Here is a 15,644-nt window from a genome sequence, read left to right on the forward strand (position 1 = left end):
CAAGACTATAACAGGGTTCAAAAAAGAACTAGATAAATTCATGGAGGATAGGTCCATCAATGGCTATTAGCCAGGATGACTGGGGATGGTGTCCCTAGCCTCTGTTTGCCAGAAGCTGGGAATGGGTGACAGGGAATGGATCCCTTGATGATTCCCTGTTCTGTTCTGTACCTGCCCCTCTGGGGCACCTGGGATTGGCCACTGTCTGAAGACAGGATACTGGGCTAGATGGACCTTTGATCTGACCCAGTGTAGCCGCTCTTATGTTCTAAGTGCGACTCAGGCTGAAGATGGTTATAAAACCATCCTAAGTGAGGATTTTTTAAAAATGTGCTTGGTTTAAAGCAGTTCAGCTCTTTTAAATTAGTCATACAACTGCAAAACTAAATATGCCATAAGACATAGCAGCAACTCCACTGTCACTTAGGACCATGATCATTAGCAGCATCATACCACGCTGTACCACTGTGGGTACTTAGAATTAGTACGTTTGAACGCAGATCTTCCTGCTCTACTACTCTAGAACCCTACCACTTGAGCTGAAGGAGACTTTGCATTATGGCAGTTCAGGGCCTCTGACACACAGCTGCTGTGTTTTGATTCTATCTAGTAGAAAGCAGTAGTGTCTCATGCATGCTAGCCTGCTCTTACAGTGCATACCTTTTGTGGTTCAAGAGGCTTTTGGGGTGATTTGATCTTAAATATCCTTGTAAGCCATGCCATATTCACAGCCCAGGCAGCTGGAGCCTTCACTCGTCCGCAGAAAAAGCACAGTACTGCAGCAGCTATGCAGCCTCTCTCCACATTGCCCTGCTAATAGCTTTACCTACATTATACATTTCCTACCATTCTACCAGCAGTGCAGTTCCACTAGTGGAAACACTAGCATAGACTGACCCTCAGCATCTCTACCACCACGGCCTCCATGCTCAGAGGAAATTGAAATGACACAGTGGTTACAGCCGCTAGCACCAGGATAAGGCTGCCACTGTTGCCACCTACACTAGAGGCAGCAGCGGTGAGAAACTTGAGGAGAAAAGTCCCGTAGACAAGGCCAATGTACCTCAAACCTACCCTTCTCTAGGGGTAACAACCTACTTCAGTCCATTCAGTTTTTGGCCCTCTGATACTTCTGGTTAGTTGCATCTTTGCGAGAAGTTTGGGGAGCAGAAGTAGCTTGTTGGTATCAGGGCCAGCTCTGGGTTTTTTGTCGCCCCAGGCAAAAAAGCCTCCGGCCACCCCTCCCGCCCCAGCGCGGCAGGGGAGGGCGCTGGGGGGGGAGGGCAGCCGGAGCCCTGGGAGGAGGGCGGAGTGCCCAGCCGGGGCTCCGCTCTCCCCGGTGGCCAGAGCGCCGGGGGGAGGGCGGAGTGCCCGACCAGGGCTCCGCTCTCCCTGGCGGCCAGAGCGCCGGGGGGAGGGCGGCGAGCCCGGCCGTGGCCCCGCTCTCCCCGGCAGCCGGAGCTGGAGCACCGCACCGTGCTGCCCCCCTTCAGGTGCCGCCCCAAGCACAAGCTTGGTGGGCTGGTGCCTGGAGCCGGCCCTGGTTGGTATACACAGTGATTTGTGCTGAGAAGATCCCTGCTTTGTTTGCAGGTGGACACACATCCTGGCTAATCTCTCATGGCAGTGACCAAAGTTCTCCTATCTTTAGGAGAGGAAGGAGGATCCAATGGTTAGGGGACCCAGGAAAGCTGAGTTCAATTTCCCACTCTGCCACAAACTCGCTGTGTCTCCTTGGCCAAGTCACTCAATTGCTGTGTGCCTCAGCTCCCCTTCTACATCATGGAGATAGGTGCTTTGCCCTACTTCACAGGGGCTGCAGTACAAATACATACATGTAAAAATTGTGAGGTGCTCACATGCTGTGGTCATGGGGGCCATATAAATAGCTAAGGCAGACAGAGTCCAAAGGGAAATAAATGGAATTTTTCGGCTAGACATTTTCCCATAGAAATATGTTGATTAATTGAAACTGAAACTGTTGGTAGGAAAGGGTTGGTTTTGATGAATGTCTCAACTGGAAAAAATGTTGGGAGACAGTTTTGACATTGTCAAAATGGAAAATTTTGGTTTCCTGGTTCAAAATGACTTTTCGTTTAGAAATTTAAACTCATCACGGTAAAAAAAATTAAAATTAAAATTAAAAATGGTTGAATTCCATGGAAAGGTTTTGAAATGGAACAAAACATTTCAATTCACCCAAACACAATTTTGGGGGGAGGAGGGGCAGGGGCTTGTCAGTTTATAGAAATGTTCAAGACTTTGACTTCTTGTCCTGCTTCAGGATAGGAAATTCTTTACAAAACCTCAAATCTTTTCATGGCATGGTAAAACAGTTTCTAGGAATAACAGTAACAGTGCCCCCCTACCCTTGTCCTCCTGTCTCTCCTTTTCCTTTCCTCATGCTCTAGCCATGGTGCTGAATTTGAAAGATGTACCACTTTGTCCCACCTGTTAGGGCGATGTCTAATGTTTTTGGTTTGTGTTCCTCACTCTCTTCCAGCAGGTATGAGCTGGATTGCATTTCCCAGTGAACCATTGGTCAAGCTAACCTCCAGTGGTTATTTGTTTTAGTAATGGGAAAACGGACTTTGTTTGCACTGTTGCCATCTTACAGTTAGAAGTAAAAATAAATATTAAATGAGCCAGAGCCTCAGCTCATAGATCCAGGACTGCAATGGGGTGACACCGATTAACACTAGTTGAGGATCAGGCCTGTTAAATGCAACAGAGAACAGATGATGCTGTATAATGCCCATGTACAGAAACAGAACAATCAACTCTGTACAGGCAGGTGAATGGTTCCGAGGATCAGTAATAGGTTATAGAGTCATTCACCTCTAGGCTGCTGTTTTGAATCCCACCAGAGCCATCTAAGAGCCACTCACTGGCTTATATAAAATGAGCAATGTATTTTTTCCCAGTCCCCAGTGGACTGATGTCCACATTGCTGCACACTCTAATTAACATAGTTGTGGGCAGTGTCAGCAGATTGGCCCTGGAGACTGAATTGTCTCCTAGAGCTGGTCCCCTCAGGTCAGGGGATAGGGACAGCGTTGGGATGCGTATACTGCTGCTGCCCAATCTCTGCTGTGGATAAAAAGAGGCCTTCAGCTTCCAGCGTATTCTAGCTGGCATCTTTCACTAACACTCAAGCATCAAGAAGGGAGGGAAACAACACAAAACAAAAGGTGCATTTCTATGAGGCATGGTAGCCTCTACCCAGCCAGCTGGATAGTGTGTGTCTGTGGTCTAACAGCTTCTCTTAAATAACAGGGCCAATGGGTGTGTGGATAGATATGTGGGAGACAGAAAATAGAGGTCTCACTGCCAGTATGCACGTGGGGCTGTGTGTCAGTGAATGGGTTTGATTATTACTTTGGCTGGGCAGTGTGTGTGTGTGTATCTTGGAGGAGTCCTGAAACACTCAAGCCATCCCATGCCCTGGAGCAGGGAGTATACGGGGCAAAAGGAAAGTGTACAAAGGCTCTGCAGCAATAATGGGAATTTTTATCCTCGAACAAGTGGCTTTTGTCTATGGAGAAGATCATGTGCGTAGGAGGCTAACATGAATTTGAGACCGTGTTGTGCAACCCAGAAAGGACTGCGGTGTAAAATGAGCAGTGATGTATTTGTTATACATGGAAGAACCTTGTTTGGTTGTGGCTGTGAGTAAATTGTGTTCTGGCTTACGCAACAATATGGCCAGTGGAACAGGAAGCTGCTGCTTATCCTTCTTATAGATTGGAACGACCTACGATGGAGCAGCAGACAGTCGCTGGGACTTTTTATACCTGAGAGAGTAGTGTGACCTTTAGCCTTACGCCCCCTCCCCTTCTGGGAAACGTAGTTTATTAAGTGGGTGGCCACTTTGTTGCAGACATTGTTTGTGATGAGTTTGATGAACGAACGTGGTTTTATTGTAGGAATTTGGGGCTATTTAAAGGGTGGCAATGAGTATATTTATTAAATGTACAACAGCAGTGGTTCTCAACCTTGTTCCTTACAACGATCCTTTTTTCCATGCTGCCCCCACCCTCAAACCCAATCCCATGTAGCTGGGATCTGGCCTGGATCCTCCTTCCATTTAGGATTATGGGCAGGGCACTATGGTTGTGACACTGTTTGCAATCCCATTAACAAATACGTTATTGTTAGTCAGCAGGCATTAAAAAATGAAGTCAATTTTTTCAAATGCTGGAGCCTAAAAATAGGCATCTACTCTACCATCAATCCGTATTCAAGTGCTGCAATAAGTGGCCTATTTCTCAGAGACACTGAGCACCTACAGCTCCCATGGATTTCAGCGGAAGCTGTGGGTGCTCAGCACCTCTGAAAAATCAGGCCACTTACTTCAGCTCAGACTATGTCCAGTCTGGGATCCTTTAAAGGCTAGCATAGCTTCAGTGTCTCTTGGGAGAATGTAATATTTGATTTTCTGGATTGGATTATCTGGAAAGGCTGGTGTCCACCTCTTTTCTGGAACTAGCAACGAACCATTGTAAGTTCCACATACATTTTCCATTGGGACCATTCACACTGTTCTCTTCACCCTGGGGAAATGCCAGGCTCCTGCCCCATTTGGCATCCTCTCCTCTCTCTCCTGTGTGACCTTGAGGCAGCCAAACGAATATCTTTTTGCTCAGAAAGAAAGGGGGGGAAAAACCCTGCAGGCACAGCAGGGGATTTTTAATGCTGTTTGAGGAATCATTTCGCTGGAAGTAATGCGATTAGGGTTACAAGCATTCATTCATACACTCCATCGGCGTGTTCATATCAGGCACCCCTACCGTCACCACATGATTTAATGGTCTTCTGTTTGCACACTTAGTTTCCTGTGGGTCTTTCTGAGACCTGATTAACCTACTGTCCCCTCAGCGTACAGGATGGGATACAAGAACCGACATAGTACTAGCAAGTGGGGGAGAGGTTATTGTTTATTGGTACATTCATATTTCTCATGTGTTCGCGCTAGAGCAGGAGGAAGGAAAGCTATCTAGACTCTGATGTGGTTGGATGAAGCTAGTGGCAAAGAAGAAAAGGGACTTCACAAAATCAACAGACTTTCTCAAGAAGTTTTATGAAATATTGTAGACCACTTTTAAGACTATGGGACACTGTTTTCCCAAGTGAAAATGACTTGGGGATAATTCCTGTGCATGGAAATCTCTGTCCCACTGACCCAATACTTGGGAGCAGAACTGAGTCCTCACACTGAATGGAAACAAAAGACAATTTCCTTCTAATGAAATAAACCGTTTTGCACCTTGCAGCAGAATATCAAAATCATGCGGTGTGGATGGGGAAAGACTTTGGGCTACATTCTTGGTCTGCTGAAGCTCCTTTGCAAAGGGGCCATAAAGCCAGCTTGACCAGCCCATGGGGCCTAGAGCTGGAATAGCCATCCTGTTCCTGGCCTGCAGAACAGGAAGCATGTCATGGTGTGTAGAAAGGATTATAGTCTCTTAAGTGAGTAGAATAGTTGCCTAGTCCTGAATTATCTAGGAAATTGCCCTGATATCGTCAGTGTTGTTTGCTAACTGGTGGTACCATCCAATCAGCTGAGCTTCATCCTGTTTGTAACCATGGCAGAGACTCATCTGGGTCCCACTTGATAATCAGCAGTGGGACGGAAGGAACACGTGAGCTGTGCAAAGAAACGGCTACCGCCTGGAACAAACTCAGCCATGGCCCCTCACAACTCATTGCTTCTATTGGGTGCACATGGCAGAGCAAAGTGCCCGGAATTAAATAGTTCATTCTCTTCTCCCTCTGCACTGGAACTAAAATTAAACCTACACTTTAATCTGGCTTTTGCGAAGTGCAGACTGCAGTCCATTCCAGCAGATGCTCACAATACTGCCAGCTATTGCATAGAAGAGAAAACTTAATTGGGAGACATTGGGTCAAATTGCTGCCCTGCCACAGACTTCCTGTGACACCTTGGACTAGTCACTTACCCACTCTGTGGCTCAGTTCCCATCTGCACAGGGGAGATTCTAGCACTGCCCTGCCTCACAGTTGTGGGGATAAATACATTAAAGATTGTAAAGTGCTTTGAGATCTGCTGATCAAAGGGTGAGGCAGATATTATTATTGTTACAAGGGAAACTGAAACCTTCATCAGGATGTTTATCATCAACATTTGAAAATGTGGTGAAAAATTATCTTTGAAAAATCAAGCTGGAAAATTTTAACTTTTTCCATTGACGAAGAAATGTACTAATCATGGCCCAGATTGTAATACTGTTCATATTAAGTAATATTTCACTCAGTGAGACTATTTGTGATGTTAGATGCTATACAACATCATTAAGGGTAACATGATCTGTCCATGGGCTATTTACTATTCATCCACCTCTGCATCTCACAGAGGCCTCAGTCAGCAAGGTACTTAAGAGTGTGTGTAACTTTAAGTACATAATGAGTCCCTCTGGCCTCATTGAGAATAGTCGTGTACTTAAGTTATGCACATTCATAGATTTGTAGAGTTTAAGGCCAGAAGGGACCATTAGATCATGTAGTCTGACCACCTGTGTAACATGGGCCAGATGATTTCTCCCAGTTCCCCCTGTATTGAATAGAGCTGGGCAGGAAATGGTTTTCTTGTCCCACAAGAATTTTTGAGATTTTGAAAAATTTTCCCTGTTCCAAATCAAGACAAAGTTGAAAATTTGAAAATTTTTATGAACCAAAAATAATAATAATATTACATTGTATTGGGTCAATTGAAATGTTTTGTTGTTGATTTCAACCTTTCATGAAGTTTTCTAAAAACTTTTTTTCCTATAAATCAATTTAAATTTTGAAACAAAAAAGTTTGTAACTGAAAATGTTAACTTTTTGTTTCCAAACTTTTTCAAAATGGTAAATTCATTGAAAAGTTTCCATTTTGATGAATTAGCATTTTATGATGGGGGGGGGAACCCATTTCAATGAAAAATTTCCAATCAGCTCTAGTATTAAGCACATTGCAGAAATGAGGCCAGAGTGGAAGGTCTTCAAAGAATTGCAAAATAAGACAAATGTAAGTTAATTTGTAAATTTTTGAAGTGCCTCAAACCCTGATAACTTGAACCATTTCATGCAGAAACTGACGAATATGAGGGTTGGTCTGCACATGGAGTTTGTACTGGTATAACTATGTTGGTTAGAGATATAATATTTTTTACCTGATCTAGTTTTATACAGGTAAAATGCTTAGTGTGGACACACTTATACTGGTATAAAGATGGCTTATACTAGTATAGCTTATTGCCTTTCCTATATGGGAATAAATAAGGTCCTTCATTTTCAGTTATTATTGTGTTTAAAATTTCCTGGGAATGTATCAGTCTTTATAAGAAAACAAATTTTAAAAATGGTGAAAATCTACTGAAAATGGAGGGCTAGTGGGAAGGGAGCCGCCTTCTCTCTACAAGCCTGTCACTGCAGCAGTCAGGTGGTCGTGGAAGCCAGGACCAGGTTCCCTGCCTGTCTCACTCCCCCACAGCACAGCAGCAGACCCCAGACCCTCCTCTGCGCAGGTGTGCTCTTCTATTCAATGAGCACCTTGCCAGGGGGGAGTTGGGTCTGGGAAGTTCCAGCACTTGCAAAATTTAAGTTAAAACTCGACTACTTGCTTTTCCAAACCCAGGGGGGAAATTCAGTGAAAAATGACAGAGAAGGGCCTTAGAAAGCAACTATGTATAACCATCTTTCTATTGATAAACTGCGTCCACACCAGGGGACCGGGGAGAGGTTGTACCTCTAAGTATAGACAAGGCCTCACTATTACAAAATGAAGAGAAATGGACGAAACTCGGGCAGAAGGTGACTGCGCTGAGTTGGAGCCCAGTGAAAGCACAGGTATGCACTGAGAAGCCTTGGTTTAGTTTAATTAACTGAACAAAATTTGCTAATTAGTTTTCATTAGTCTCTTACTAAATGAGCATAGGACTGTTCGGAGCAGGTCTGTGCAAATGTAAGGGATGCATGCTTACTGGAGGTGCTTGGAGAGAGAAATTCTTGATGGTCCCCTGGTGGGAGATAAATCTAAAACGAAGGAAAATATGTGTATTACACTGAGCCTTTTAATAGTGCAGTGAATTGTCTCCTTTCAGTCCTGTGCTGAATGCAAAGATGCAGTCAGAGAAGAGAACGGGAGAGACCTCTTAAAGAAACTGATTAAGCGACCAATTTACCAAAGAGCCATCCATAAAATATAGTCTCTTTAAATGCTTCTTTAACAGTCCTGTTTGTTATGTGGTAGGCTGCTAATTGTGAGCATATTTGCTCGACTGTAAAATATGTTGTTGGCGCGTGATAATAGAGTATGCTACATGTTCAATTAGCCAAACTAATCAAACATGCCCAAAAGAAATGTGACAGGAGCCAAGCCCTGACCCCCACTTGGGTTTGGTCTTCAATTGACTTCATAGCATTCCTGGGCCCCCAGTTTACTATTGCTAACAGAGCTATCATAGCAAATCTATGACCACCTGTGACCGCATGTGGTCACTGTGCTACATGCCATGGGCTCACAATTCCGTGATGAATGATAACTCCCACTGATCCTACAGCACCACCCTGCAGTGCAGCAGGTGTTATCTCCTCTCTTACAGTGTCAGAAACTGAGGCACGGAGAAGTGAGCTGACATGCCCAAGATTGGTTAGTCAGTGGCAGAGTTCTGGCTAGAACCCAGGGGTGGCGCAGATCTGGAGCATAAATGAGATTGGAATGCTGGGAGCAATAAATAATCTTTCACATCATTCATAGTTCATACATATAATTAGCATCTGACAGTGGCTAGGCCAGTGGTGCATTGTGATTACTGATCCTGACTGGCTAATGCACTCAATATTTGTTTTTACAATGGCTAGCAGAATAGGTTGCCAACTTAGCTGACGTCTTGGTGCTACCACAATATACATATTAACTATGTTAAAAGAATGTGAAAGTTTCAAAGATCAGCACTTAAGTTTGGAACTGCTGGAATTAAGGATGCCTGTGCAACCTTAATTCGGTCCCCTTGTGCGTATGCATTATGATAGTCTTTAATTACATGATCAGACACTGCTCCTAATGGAAAGTGTTAGGCAGCCTTAACTATAGGTCTAATAAACGCCTGTAAAAACTGCCACAATCTTACAAGAGCGGCCGTCCCATGTGTGGAAAGGCAAGTTCAAACTTTCACAGCTTCTCCCTTAGCTCAGTGAGCACCTGCCCGCTATTGGGAACTGCAGCTGTACAGGGGATACGATACCCTCACTCATAGAACTCCACTCTCTCTCTCCAGATCAATGGGTCTTTCACAAGAAGTTGCTTTTTCCTGCCGCTAAGTGGCTCCAGATGTTAAAATATTCAACAAAGTTGGTTTTTTCAGCCTCTGACTGAGTTTAAAATATTCAGTCTGTAGCATGGAGAGCCCAGAACTTTCCCCACTGTGACACACCAGATTGAAATGGTAAATACTAACCCAAAAGAGGAGATCCTATTTTCAATTCGATGCTATTTTTGATTTTTAAGTTACTTCTTTTGTCCAACCATGAGTTCGCTCTAAATATTATGGGCTAGATGGTGTCTTTGGTCACAGCCCTGCAATGTGGGGAGAGGGGGGAGGAAGGACTGGGTATGTTGCATCTCCCCAGGAGAAGCCATGCTTCCGAAGCACCCTGCTGAGTCACGGTTCTCCCGTGCTTCCTCCTTGCCTTTGGAACAGGAGGGAGAGGAGTAATTTATTGCTGACATATACTGGTGGCCAGTTATGCCCTTGACATCCACCCTGTTACAGCACTATCTTTGCTACTCTGGCCAGCAAGTAGTTGGGGGGGGGGGGGCAGCCAAGGCACTGCAAATTCCCCTTCACCTGTTCCAGGGAGGGAAGAAATGGTTGAGTAGCCCAGCTTGCTCCTAGACGCCTAGACGCAAGGTGGAGAGGAAGTCTATCTAGGAGCAGAAAGGGGGTCATCACTCACGTAGTCCAAATCCTAATCCAGTTTGACGGTCCACTTCGGACAGCTTTGAGATGAAAAGTAGAGTGAAACAAGGATGTGTTCTTGCGCCTACACTCTTTGGAATCTTCTTCTCAGTACTCTTGAACTGTGTGTTTAAGGACATGAAAGATGGAGTGTGTCTCCACACAGCATCAGATGGGAAACTCTTCAACCTGTCCTGAATTAATTCAAAGACCAAAGTCAAAAAGGTGTTAATCAGGGAACTTCTATTTACTGATGATGATGCCCTCATAGCCCACAATGAAGATCTACTACAAGAACTCATGGACTGCCTGTCAGGCATTTGTTCTCACCATCAGCATCAAGAAAACAGTTATATTAGGACAGGGGGTTCCATGAGATCCTTCAGTTACCTTAAATGCAAACCAACTAGATGTAGTCCAAAAGTTCAGCTGTTCAGGTTCTATAGTGACCACCAACCTCTCACTGGATGAAGAATTAAATGTTCGCATTGGAAAGGCTGCCACCATCTTTAGCGACTAATTAAAGAGCATGGAATATCTCAAAGCTGACCATCAAGACCAAAAGGCTAGTGTACCATGCTTGCATCCTCAGCACTCTCACGTATGGTGGGGAAACGTGGACAACTTATGCTCCTCAGGAGAAAGGATTGAACAGTTTCCACCTACGTTGTTTACGCCGCATACTCAATACCAAATGGCAAGATAAAGTCACTAATGCAGAGGTTCTTCAAAGGGCAAATTTACCAAGTGTGACGGCCCTGCTCAAGCAAAGATGCCTGCACTGGCTGGGCCATCTGACCAGGTTGGAAAATGGATGCATACCCAAGGACATGCTATAATGGGAGCTATCAGAGGGAACAAGAACAACAGGACGTCCTAAGCTTCATTATAAAAACACATGCAAGCAAGATATGAAGGAATCTGGAATTGATCCTGACCAATGGGAAATCTTGACAAGTGATCTTAACCAGTGGCACCATCATCTCCATCAGGGTATCAAAGTCCATGACAGGAGCTGGCTCCTACAGCTTGAAGAGAAAAGAGCCCGTAGGAAGCAAGCAGCTCCCAACCAAAATATGTACATTTGCAATAACTGCCAAAGATCATGCAAATCTTGGATTGGACTATTCAGGCACATGAAACATTGCAAACCATCTACATCATAGGCTGCAATTCCCACCGTCTCTCGCAGATGAAAGGAGCCAACAATCCAGTCCTGTCTTTTTTTATTACAAGGGCTTGCTAGGGTTTTCACTCACAAACCCAAGCCCAGAGGAGGGGACTGAATGGCTGAGAGTCTGGAGAGGGGTCATGTAGTGAGGCAGAGTGGCCTCCCTCTGGACTGGCGAGCAAGGGAACACTACACTCCCCTTGGTAAGCGGAGACAAGCCCACCCTGCCCCCCTTGCCAGAAATACCAGGGTGGGGCAGGAAGTTTAAAAGGAAAGCTTTGCAGCTCAGTTGGGCCGTAGGCAGTGGAGGAGACGGACACCTCTGCCTTGCTGTGGCACCCAGGAGCAGAACCTGTGCTCTGCCGTGCCCTGCTCCCAGAGGAGATGAATGTAGATGTGTTGCTGGGACTACCATCAGCTGTATACCCCGAGGAGCCCAAGGACCTGTAGAGGCCAGAGGTACCAAACCCCGGGGAGGTGTAGGAGGTAGCCCAGGGGCATCTGATGACTAGCTGGCTACTGGGCTGACCGCAACTCAGTTGGCGTGTTGCAGCTTGATCCCTGCCGACCTAGTGGCAGACCATTCTGCCACTGTTAGGACCCTGGGCTGGGACGCGGTGGAGTAGGGCGGGCCCACATCCCCCTGCCACCCCAACCCTGGGGTGACGAACTTCCCACCTTAGGCCAGGAGGTCCATGCACCGTCAACCCCCTGCTAGCACCCTAGACTGCCTGCCAGGTGTGCAAACCCCTTTCAGAGCCCCTAGACTGGGTGGTCGCTCCCCCTTACCTGAACCCCAAGACTGTGTTTGTTGGCTGCCTGAGCTCCATGCTTAGGCTAAAGTCTTCTCCCTGCTCTGCCTGCCCGAAGGGCCAGAGCTAATTGATTGTTTTTGTTTACTGGCTGCCCACCCAAAGGGCTAGAGCTTATTGACTGGGTGTATTTGTTGGCTGCCTGGGCCGGGAGGCTTAGGCTACAGCCTGCCACCAGCACCACCCCGCCTGAGGGCTAGGGCCCTAGACTGTTAATTGCTGTCCGCCCTATTGAGGGGCTACAAGCTAGAGACTACGCAGGGCACTGTCCCGCCCAGGGGAAAGAGGCCCAGACTGTTGTTGTCTGCTTGCCTCTGTCAGACGGGCACAGAGCTCTAGAGTGCTTACGGCTCAGTCCCACCGATGCGACCCGAGCCTGAGGACTGAACCCGAACACAACGAGGCAGAGTGGCCTCCCTCTGGACTGGACAGTGAGGGAGCACTACAGATCACTTCCCTTCTGTGTACCCAAGACAGGTCAGTAGCCACCAAACCTTGTGGCCCGCTGACACCGTTTGGAAGCTGCTGTGAGAGGAGCTGGCAATTTTGGACTGGGTCTCTGTGGACTGGTGTTGACACCAGAATCCAAGACAGGCTGCGAGGCCTCCCTGCTTCAGCAGGTGGGCTGGCTGAGGAGGGTGGCGGGCTGTTGATTTTAGGTAGTGGGCCTGTTGCTTTCTCTGCTGCTATTGGCTCGGTGGTGGGGGGAGAGACATTTTGTGGTTGCTTTAGATTTTTACTGCAAATGCGCCTAGAAAGAGAAGGTTTAAAGGTAAGGGCTAGATTGTGACTAGCACTATGCACCCTTACAGGGGCACAAGGGGGAGTAAGAACCCACCTTGCACTCCATGACCTTGAGCCATGGGGCACGGGGCTTCACTGCTGCTGCATGCCCACTGCTCCCTTCAGAGCAAGTGGATGTGAGACGGATGGGAAGGCGAGAATGGAGTCAGGCTGAGCCCCCACTCCAGTGCTTGGGCCTGCACAGCAGAGCTGGGGGGCAGCGGGGCGGGAGGGGGACTGTTCATAATTTGCTGCCGATATAGGCCAGTACCGAATTACTCCCCTCATGGCGCAAAGGAAGGGAGCTGTGTCTCTGAGGCCACATCTATGCTTGGAGCTAGACATGTGATTCCCAGCTCGCATAGACATACTCGCACTAGTTCTCGGAGAGCTTGTGCTAAAAATAGTAGGCTAACCACAGCAGCACGGGCTAGCCACCCTGAGTGCAAAGCTGACTAGACCCCGTAGGTACGTACTCAGGGTGCCTAGCCCATGCCACGTCTCACCATTGTGCTACCCCAGCCATGCTATTTTTAGCTCGACAAACGCTAACACGAGTATGTCTATGCAAGCGGGTATCACAGCACCGACTGCACGTGTGGACAGAGCCTGTGGCACAACCCCTCTTGGCACTGCTCCTGAATTGGTGCAGTTTATGCACCACCCCTTTGCTCAGGGTTGGGCCTAAAAGCACAGTCCAGCCCTAAATAGATTGTGTTGCTTCAAGCAGCAAATACAGAATCAGGTGCCCACTGACACGACTGTTTTCCACCTTCATTCTCACCAGAGCTGGCGGGAGCTGGATTTTCCATTTTATGGGAAATTTCTCAATGCTTTCCAGCCCCAAAAGGAATAAATAAAAAAAAAAATCAAAATTTCCTGCAAAATGGAATCCTGAGAAAAAAATAATTTGGGGTTGACCAAAATGTTCCGTTTGTGATTGTGACAATTGAAAATACATTTGTAAATGAACGATGGAAAGGTTCCATTCTGGAAATGCCAAAGCAGAATGTTTCAAGCTCATCAAAGCACATTGTCATTCTCCCCTCCCCCCATACGAGATTTCTCCGAAAACAGCATATCTCTGTGAAACACATCACTATGGATGAAACGGGCATTGTCAGACAGAAAAATGTTTTGCTGGAAAATGTCCAACCGGCTCTAATTCTGACACCTAGCCGTGATCCAGAAGGGACAGGATCAAGCAGACGGCTAACACCCACAGCCAGAGCCTCTATGGAAAGCATATGGACCTTTTGGGAAGAGGCAGAGCAACACAGCTGCTCCAAAGCCTTTTTCATATGCTATTGCTCCACCTGGCACCCCAATTGGCTCTTAAATACAAACAGTCTGCTCCACCTCATATTTAGTTTGGTTGATGGTGACGGGTGTTTGCATTGGAAAGTGCTGGCATGTCCCCTGAGGCTCCTGCCCTTTGCTACTATAGCAAGCTTAATACATATGGTGGGGAGGAAACTGAAAGGAAGGGGAGTTCCCTATGTTAAATATTTACCAGACGAGCCTCTGTGTTTCCCATCTAGTAGAAGATCTGTTTGCCTGTTCGTGCCTTGGTGTCTGCCCAGCTCTCTGGAGAGCAGCATGAAATGAGCTGCCTGGGGCAAACTTTCATAGACAAAGTGCATGTTGTCTTCTTTCTCCGGTGCCTTTACGAAGCCCCAGAGCTCCTTACCTTGGTGTAAGGCACGGCTGCCAACAGCTCCCTGTGAGGAATCAACCCATCAGAGGCGCGCTGTGTGTGTGTTGGACCTTCTCTGCCTAACTCAGCATCATTCATCCAAAGCAATTGGAGTCAGAGACCAAGAAAAGCAGTATTGAAATCAGACAGGCTTTAAAATTCACGGAACCTAACCTGATAGGGAAAGGGAACAGAGCAAGGAATGAGTCCCTTTCTGAGCTCTCTTTCCCTGTACATCTAGCAACAAAGAGGCCGGGTTTGTGTATAGGTGGGGGGATGCCGAAGAAGATGGGCAGCAGAGAGAATGGGGTGTGAGTGAGCCCCACTCCTGAAAAAGCATGTTAAGTTCTTTTGTATGATGTCATCCATGAAACTGACACACAGTGAGGGCTTGGTCCCCATGCAGAACTCTCAGTCGTTTACTAGGTGGGGAGGTTACAGCCCACAACAAGGTGAGACGGAATTGTCAATTGAACTCCTGATCAGTCTTTTCAAATACACCTTTCTCTCCCCAGAGCATGCCTGTCACGGGGGGATAACACGCCGTGCAGTAAGGAAGTAGCTTTGACTTGGCTTCCCCGATAGGCACTAGCTCCTGTCTGTTGCTTCCTCTCCTGCAGAATTCCTGCCTCAGGGCTTAATTTGTAATGAAAGAGGTGCTGGGGATCAAGCAATTCTTTTACTTTCATAACTGACGCGACAAGTCCAGAGTTTCTGGGGCTCAACCAGGGCCGGCTCCAGGCACCAGCTTACCAAGCAGGTGCTTGGGGTGGCCACTTTGGAGAGGGGTGGCACGTCCAGCTGTTCGGCGGCAATTCAGTGGACGGTCCCTCACTCCTGCTCGGAGCGAAGGACCTTCCGCTGAATTGCCGCCTCAGATCGCGGCTTTTTTGGTTTGTTTGTTTGTTTGGCTGCTTGGGGCGGCCAAAACCCTGGAGCCGGCCCTGGGCTCAACCCTGGCACAAATTAAGCACTGTCCTTCCTCCTTCTCCCTGACCTGTCCCTCTCCCTGCTTCAAAGCAGTCCTTGTCTCTAAATGCTTTACTGCTACTGTTAACATTAGACAATGCTGTGGTTTAAGCAGGTTGCCTGGTCACTATACTCATCACTGGTTGGACTCACCAAGGGAAGAGCCACAGGTGCCGAACCCAGTCAGATCTACTGCCTATAAATGGTTGATCATGAGGATACTATAGCAGGGCCCAGTCTGTGAGTAGAAAAAT

The sequence above is a fragment of the Trachemys scripta genome, chromosome 14, assembly GCF_013100865.1.
Source record: "Trachemys scripta elegans isolate TJP31775 chromosome 14, CAS_Tse_1.0, whole genome shotgun sequence".
NCBI lineage: Eukaryota > Metazoa > Chordata > Testudines > Emydidae > Trachemys > Trachemys scripta.